Genomic DNA, 8,657 nt, shown 5'->3' on the forward strand with positions numbered 1-8,657 from the left:
GGGAAAGTGTTTGAGAAAATGGTGAAGAGGAAGTTTGTTTGTTTGATATTGGTTAGGTGATTTGTGGAAGGTAGGAGTTGCTGTTGCTATATATATAATAAAGGGATGAAGGTGCTGGTAGGAGAAGAAGTTGTGATTGTGATGTGATGAAATTGTGGCTACATTTGATCATGCAAAGTTGGGAGATCTTGGTCTGTGTGATATCCACGTGTCACCGCGAAATGATCCAACAGTGAGGAATTTTTGTGGGAAGATTCTCGAAATGGTCGAATAGTTTGCACCTTGTGGAAGACGCTGGAATCGGCTGGGACTCCCTCGTTTACTCAAGATTCTTGTAGAATCTCTCTGCTCGTTTTTATTCGTGTGTTTATTACTCCATTTATCTATTATCCCAGAATAAATGTTTGCAAGAAAAATAATTAAATTTTTTGTTTTTTAATGTAATTTTAATCTCATTTAATAATTCTACTTTCTAATAAAATTATATATATAATCCTCAATTTATTATTTTTTATTTTGTATTTATAATCATTTTTAATCTATGATTTTATAACAGTAATTTAATATAATTATTTTTTAATCTTTTATTTATTATATTTTCTTAATTTGTGTCAAATAATTATATGCGGGTATTTTTTTTAATTGATGTACTATTGTGTTCGATTGGTGGAATTTGGAGAAAAGATGATTTTTGTTTAATTAATGTGTTTAATTTAAATTCTCGGATCAGCAAGAAGGAGAATAAAATTATTCATTAAGTTGATTCTGCTCCTTTGTATTTTTGAATGATTTGGATTTGAAGGCAAGGATAGAGTCAAGATTTGATGGGCTTACTATATAAATTAATATTGAACCAACAAATAACTTTTTACCACAACATTTTCATTATTATTCTTTATCGGTTTTCGTAGATTCTAAATAGTCTTATTTGAGTTGCATTAAATATTAAATGTATCTATTTTTTTTTTCAAATTCGAAGGTCGGTTCGGCAAGCTCGTTTGACACATTGTGGGAGTCAGTTATTCCTACTAAACTCAATCTCGTCGACTTGTTTATTAATAATCTATAAATTAGCTATATAAATCAAAGATGTTTATTTATTATTAATGGCCAACAAACCAAAGACACACAAGACATATCGTGTAAAATGAAAATGTCAAGAGGGGTTCGAGCCTCTGTAACTACAAACATACATTTCCCTTTGTTTGGAGGAGATGGGATGAAATAAAATAATTTTAAAATTATTTCAAATAATTATCTTTTCTCTCTCGAATCAAAATTTAAAACGATTAAAAATTTATCTTTTCATTTCATCCAAACACATTTCTGTTTTATTTTTATCACTTCTCTTAAAATAACTCGTCTTGGTACTTTTGAACCAAACACAAACTCTAAAAATTTTGTTTTTTGTTTTCTTTAAAAATTACTAATAAAACTCGCACAAATAATTAAAAGTGTTAAATTAAATATTATTAATATAACATGTTTTGGCCGTCAACAAATATCATGTCTACTCACACTTGTTTGGTGTTTAAATTAGGTCTCCTTCAACGATAAAATATAATCATAGATCTTATTAAAAGTATTTTGAAATTGTATATTAAAATTGAAATAATTTTTTATAAGGACTTAAATGAAAGTAATCTTATTTGTAAAGCTTAACTCAACTGACAAATGTAAAAATTGTTATGATGAATACAATGTTATAGGTTCGAACTCGGGACTTTGCATTTGTATGCGAGTTTATTTGTTTTTTCTTTTTGCATGTATAATCTTTTTTTTTTTAATTATTTATTATACCCTACATTAAAATTTACATATCAAAATGTCTTACTTCTTTTTACATTCAAAATGTCGCATTTCGCCTTACAACCACCTGGTGATTTTTTTCTGCAACAGGAGGTTGCATCATGAGGATGCGACTATTTATAACCTTCAATCTTAATCTCATGGAGATGTTAAAATAAAAAATATAAAATATAAAAAGCTTATAGATGGTCGCATACTCGGGATGCGACCTGTTAAAAGTATAAAAGAAGGTAAGACATTTTGATATATAAATTTCAATGTATAGTATAATGGATAATTAAAAAAATATATACATAAAAAAAAAAACTAGTTTATTTCCCATTTAATCTACATACAATAAAAATGAAACTAATGTATGAAAAATTTTCAATTTAAATCTTTCTATTTTTTTCTTCTTTTAAATGCAAACCTCAAATGATAAGTCTAATTATAAATATTATAATGTTTAATTTGAAAATATATCATAGACACTCATACCTCAAAATATCGCCATTTCCGATAAATAAATATAAAAGATAATGTGATATGATAATAATAATAATGTAAGGAATGAAAAATTATAAGAAAAACTATTGAGTAAGTGTTGAAAAAGTTGAGGTGTTCAAATATATTAAGCTAAGAGTTCTATTTAAATTTTATACGTTGGATTTAATGTGGATAGGCTTAAAACCAATAATTCACACGTTTATGCACAGCCCGACCCACAAGAATAACCGGTTACACTCGATCATACATAGAAAACTTGGAAAATTTTATTCTCTACTCTTTATATTATACTCATACTTCTACAAAGATTATGAAATAACATTTTTATCTTTTATATAAATAATAAATTTTTTTATTTTCATTCACAATATCATTTTAGTTTTTCGGTACATAAATTAGTGTCAAAATTATATTTTTGTCAGAGAGAATCTTTTATCAAATTTTTCAATACATCACTTACATTATGAAAAAATTTATTTAAATTTCTCAGTGCAAAAATTTACTCTGAAAAATTTGAAACCCTCACGTTTTTAAAACTATAAAATTATTATTTTTTTAAAATAATAATTTTCGATATACGACTTATACCAAAAAATTTGAAACATTAGATATTTCAAAAATTTAAAAATAATGTTTTCTTTAAAAAAAACCGTGTATTGATTTTTTTTAAAGTATTTCAGTATACAATTTATTCTAAAAAATTTAAAATTCTAAAATTTCCAAAAATTTAAAAATATTCATAAGAAAATGATGTGACAATTTTTTCGACATACTTCTAACTCTCATGTTTTTTTGAAATTGAAAAATAATTTAAAAAAAAAAGTCTGTTATGAAAACTTTAAGAAAACTAAAGATTTTGGATATGATACAATACTGAGGAATATAAATTAAAGTTTTCAAAAAAAATTTAAAAAATTAAATTTATTATTTCAAAATCTTCGAATGATATTTTTTTAATTATTAAAAAAAAATCAAGGATAAATTTGACATTTTAAAAAAAATTGTGGGGTATAGGTGTAGGATTAAGAGTATATGGCAAAATTTCCGAAATCTAGTGGTTTGGGTTGAGTATGCTTCTAATAAACTTTGGGCTTTGATCCAAAGTGGGCTTTGACCCAGCAATCATATTCGCCCGAAAAACAAGAAAGTACTGCCTTTTAAAACGACGGCGTCGAAGTTGTCGCTCAGAAACCCTAATACTCTTCCTATAAAATCAGAAACTGCTAGCAGCGTTCATCACTGCCTAACGCTTACAACAATATTTTCATCAAAGTGTTTTTATTTTTTTATCTGTAGATTGTCCATCAAATTTTGCAATTGTTTACTTCCCGATTTTATTTATGAATTCCGAATTTTGTTTTTGATATCTTGAGATCGCGATGATGACTCCATAAAATTCAAGCTCAACAGACCGGAATGCAGGGCTTTCTCTCTATCGAGAAATGCTTTGCGTGTCGATAACCCCGCTGAACTGAGCGATCTCATAGATTTTTTCAACCTTCATCTTCAATTTTTGTTGTTTCTCTCTTAATTTTTTTGTAAAGTATTTTGTCTCTGATTTTCAATATTTTATTTTTTTGTTGGATTGTGTTTTATGGGAAAAGCGTGTTCACAATGAGGATACAAAGCTCCCTCTTCTGATTTGAATTGAGGAAAATTGCAGGCAGAATCGAACCTAAATAAATCTAGCCACCACTGAGTGAACATTTTATCCCTTCAAGTATTTCCACTTTCCATCCGAAGAATAATTTTTAATTTGTATGTTATTTCAATATTTATTTACTTTTTTATGTGGAGGTCAGTGATGTGTTTAATTTGCCTACATTGTCTGATTATCTTTTATAGATTTGATGTTTTCAAATAACCTGAGACCTCATTCGAAATTTATTTGTTTTATTTTCCAAATATTATGTGTTTAATATGATTATTTTGTCTGATTCGTTTATATTCAAGTTATTATTATTCCCGTAAGTTTGCTTAACTCTGTAGTTTGTTTATCAAGTTGGATTTCAGTTGTTTAGAGGACTTATACGTTTTGTTATTTCTCTTGATTCCAATTTTGTGTGATTTTATCTTAAAATTATAAGTTATACGGGGTTCAAGTGTGTTTAAATGTATAAATTCTTGCAATCTTTCTTCGAAGATGATTATAAAAATGTTGTTTCTTCATTTATAAAGAAATGTAGTTTTTGTTCTCATTTTCCTAGAATTGTTGTAATTTGTTTTTTCAAGACCATGATATGTTGTACTGATGGAGCGATGTGCGTGGTGGCAGGTGTTTGGATGGTCACTGTTATCTGTTTGTAATAATGATAATATCATTTCCCCTGTTCCTTAATTCTATAATCTAAAATTATTACTATTAAATAGAATTTTATTTCAATATATTTAAAAGTTTTTGTAAGATATCATAATAAAATTCAATTTCGTTTTTATATTATTTGTTCAACTATTTACCACAACGCCACTAATTTGCAGACATAATTAAATAACTTCTTAAAAGCTTGTTGACATTGTCCGGATTTTGAATAAGAAATACAAGTCCTCAATATTGGTCCTATGACAATACTTAGCCTAAATTTTCAATCTATGGCAATATTACATCTTTAAAATGGACCTATGACGAGGTATTTTTTTAGTTTGGTTCTATTGGTTTGACATAAAATTCATATATTTTTAAGAAATACCAGACCTCAATATTGGTTCTTTGGCAATATTAGATTTAATAATCGAATATATTTTTTGAAAAAGCTAATTTTTTTACATGATTAAAATTTTTATAGTATGAAAATTGATACATAATTAGTAATAAAAAGGCTAAAATTATTAATTAAAAAACACTAAGAACAACTCAAATTTTAAACTAAAATTGATATAATGTAAATCCAAATATAATTGCTCGTTTAAATATTCGTGCTCAAATTTAAATAACTTAAAAATTAAATCAAATCAATTTAATTTGATTGCTGGTTTGAATTAAACCAACAAGACACAATTGGAATTATAGTTGAAAAGTATAGAGTACGTTGTGAGGTCTATCTCTACCTTAGGCTTTATAATATAAAGAACATGAGACATTGAGATATATAGAAGTTAGGGTTTTACCATGAATAAGATATTGAGATATTTGGTTGGATTTTACAGTGAATTATATTATTAACTGTTTATTTTAACGTAAAATAAATTATGAATAACTTAAGGATAATAGTCTATTTTTTTAATATAGAAAATATTATTTCCTAATAAATAAATAATTATCTCAATTGACCCTTTTTTCTATGACTAAAGTTTTCAAAGAGTTAAGATATAAACATTGTTTATGACTCTATTAAGCGCATTTTCAAGGTGTGTTCACCGAATTTGGTATCACAAGCTCATTATCAGAATTATGCGTTGACAAACTAGTTGATGTTTGGTGAAAGCATCAAATCAACACTATAACAAGAAGTCAACTTTATTAAGTCAAACAATTAAGCTCAAAATTTAGAAAAAGTAAACAATTCAATAATTAGACTTATCATTTGACTCAAGAAATGTACGACATCATCTTAAAATATCATCATATGATATCTATCTTATTAAATCAATATACACTAAATAATTATGAAGATATATATGTGTCTTAAAAAGTTGATTTGCTTTAAATATTGATTCAAGATCTCCAAGTGGTTTGATACACTTAAATTGAAATAGAATTTGAAGTATAATATTCTCTTAATGAGAATTAGAAGTCTAGAAACAAATTTTGCGCAATACGCCCACAAATCGAAACTGATGTATATTAGCATGATAGTTGCAACAAATCCTTTATCCATATGAGGCACCCGAAGAGGTGTAAGAATACTTATACTTAACTAGTGGATTAAGTTATCGATTGTACTGAGACACAATATCTCAGTTATGGGATAATTATATGTAACAATAATTTGTTGTGATCTAGTATAAAAATGCACATGTCCCTTCTTTATCTAAACTATGTTATTTAATCTAAGTTAATTATGATTCAACTTTATTTTACTTAAACTATTTTATAATCATAAGTTGAATGATTTGATAAATAACAAATCTTTTTGTTAAAGTAACTAAAATAATTTCTTAAAATAACAAAACACAATTCAATCCTCCTTTTTTATATTTTCTAACACTTTCAAAGTAAAAGCATGACAAACTTTTGTCTAAATAAGATAGTTTAGGATAAAAAAATCACAATTCAAAATGAGAAAATAATAAATCAAGGAAAAATGGATGAAAATCCTAATGTGAAATGTTCTCATTAAATAACAAAAAATCAATCAACAACTTTTGAGAATAGTACGCTACATCTTGATTGAATACCACCAAATCTTAATTGAAAGGTGGATATTAATAATATCCCACAAGATTTTATTAATCAACAAAAAAGACTTTTCACATATTTAGAAATCTTAATTAATCAAAAAAAAAAGACTTTTCACATATTTAGAAATCTTAATTCAATATCTGTAATAATTAATTTAATTGACAAATATTGATATTGTTAGGTTGAATTTCATATATTTTAGATTCGAATTCGAAATTTTATAATCATATATAATTTTTTTTTTATCATTTCATCTTTAAACAATTATTTTTTTAATCCAATACATTGCTATTTTGAATATACTTGCGTAGGTACAACTCAAGGACTCAAATTCAATCCGGAATTCATCACTTCTCTACATGTAAAATGTAACTAAACTACCTTTATTTTTTTTATATATATATAAATATGCTCACAAGTTTTTGTAATCATGTTTTAATTAAAAAAATGTTTCCAAGTGAGACCGTTTATCATGTTGAAAAGAGTTACTACATAATTACAAGTTCCTTTGAGTTCTAGATACATTTATTTATGCAATTGCAAGTAATCTGAGAACACCAAAATGGAAGTTTTCATCAATTAATTTAATTTTGAACTGCATTCACTCTGTCCAAAAAATAATCAATTACTTCATAAACGGCATATGATTTGATTTTTGTGTGCATCTTTTACCACGGTTATCAATCACGATCGCAAATGAGGCTACAAATTATTACGAATACTATTTTTTTTTTTTGTTGAAGAAATGAATACTACTTGACATGTTCCCCCAATAAGACTATGAAATTACAAAATGGTTGTAACAAAAACACAAACAGTATTTGGGTAGAAGTAGATTTATTAATGTCTTTCAAAGATACATGAGAAATTACACTAGATACATGAAATGCATGAAGTCAATAACCAATAGTAAAAGTACTAACTTATACTAACTAATTTATTTAAAAAAAACTTAAACAAATTAATTGGTCACATAATATTGCAAGTATTATTTGTATCATAGTATTGTGGGTATGTTGTTGGTAGATGACATTGCTGTGATGATGATGGAGGATGCCATGGCTCTAATGCTGTTGATGTAGGAACTAAAACACCATTGCATTGGTAATTTCCATGTTGAGGTTGAACATTGTAACTAGGTACCAAATTTCCATATCCTACATTATGTTCATTATTATTACTATAATAGTACCCAATGTTGGAGTGAGAGTGTTCGCCGCCGCCACCATCGCTGCCACCGCCAACAGCAGCACCAATATCTGCATGAAGAAGTTCAGCGTGTTTCCCAGCTCTTTTTATGTCTGTGAATAGCTTGTTTGGATCTATTATCCCGGAAATACGAATAATGCCATGTGTTGTATCAATGCTGTAGGATACATCTACAATTCCATTTCCAACAATAATCAAAATGTAAGTAAAAGACAAAATAACAATTACATAACTACTCAAAATTCGTTAGGAACGACAAATGACTTATATAAAAGGTGAGACTTGTAATCAATCAAATATAATTTAATTTTACTAAGACCAATTAGAAAACGGGTTATATTCATAACAAATTTTACGATCAATATTTTATTAGGATTTTTATTTTCATAAAAAGTTTCTTTAAAAAAAAATACAAAATTCAGTTTTTTTATAAAACATTTGTTTTAAAAAAAAAATCGAGATTGTTTTTTTATAAAAAATTATGAGAGAGAAAAATTCAATTTCTTTTTTTTTTTTTAGAAATTTTGATAAAAAAAGTTACAAATGATAAAATTTTCTGAAAAATGTAAAAAGTTGTAGAGAAAATATTATAATTTTTTTTTGCTCATATAAGAAAATAGATAATTATACTAACAACTAGTTAAAAAAATAGATAATCACATCCAAAGTATATATCCAAAGTATATAGATTAGTTAAAAACTATACTCTAAATATCTGATTTTTTAAAATCGGTTATGAATATAGACGTAGTTTGGTTGAAAAACTAATTATTTTGTGCAAAAACAATTATATATATATATATATATATATATA

General features: G+C 26.2%; 1 protein-coding gene and 3 non-coding genes across 4 annotated transcripts in view; 3 read left to right on the forward strand and 1 right to left on the reverse strand.

Annotated features, from left to right (window-relative positions):
- CAGOLS1 (galactinol synthase) overlaps positions 1 to 84 on the reverse strand; it is a 2,353-nt gene extending 2,269 nt beyond the window's left edge. The window contains exon 1 of the mRNA XM_073365663.1: positions 1 to 84. This exon is cut by the window's left edge and continues 1 nt beyond it. The gene's annotated coding sequence lies outside the window, so the exon portion shown is untranslated.
- A 3,583-nt stretch (positions 85 to 3,667) lies between these two features.
- LOC113785949 (small nucleolar RNA Z107/R87) lies at positions 3,668 to 3,776 on the forward strand. The gene has a single exon (XR_003472131.1). It is a non-coding gene; the product is annotated as a small nucleolar RNA Z107/R87 (small nucleolar RNA).
- Positions 3,777 to 3,899: 123 nt separating this feature from the next.
- Positions 3,900 to 3,998, forward strand: LOC113785917 (small nucleolar RNA R30/Z108). Its single transcript, XR_003472098.1, has one exon. It is a non-coding gene; the product is annotated as a small nucleolar RNA R30/Z108 (small nucleolar RNA).
- Positions 3,999 to 4,088: 90 nt separating this feature from the next.
- On the forward strand, positions 4,089 to 4,171 carry LOC113785929 (small nucleolar RNA SNORD34). The gene has a single exon (XR_003472109.1). It is a non-coding gene; the product is annotated as a small nucleolar RNA SNORD34 (small nucleolar RNA).
- The last annotated feature ends 4,486 nt before the right edge of the window (positions 4,172 to 8,657 follow it).

Source organism: Cicer arietinum, chromosome 3 (genome assembly GCF_000331145.2).
Source record: "Cicer arietinum cultivar CDC Frontier isolate Library 1 chromosome 3, Cicar.CDCFrontier_v2.0, whole genome shotgun sequence".
Lineage (NCBI taxonomy): Eukaryota > Viridiplantae > Streptophyta > Magnoliopsida > Fabales > Fabaceae > Cicer > Cicer arietinum.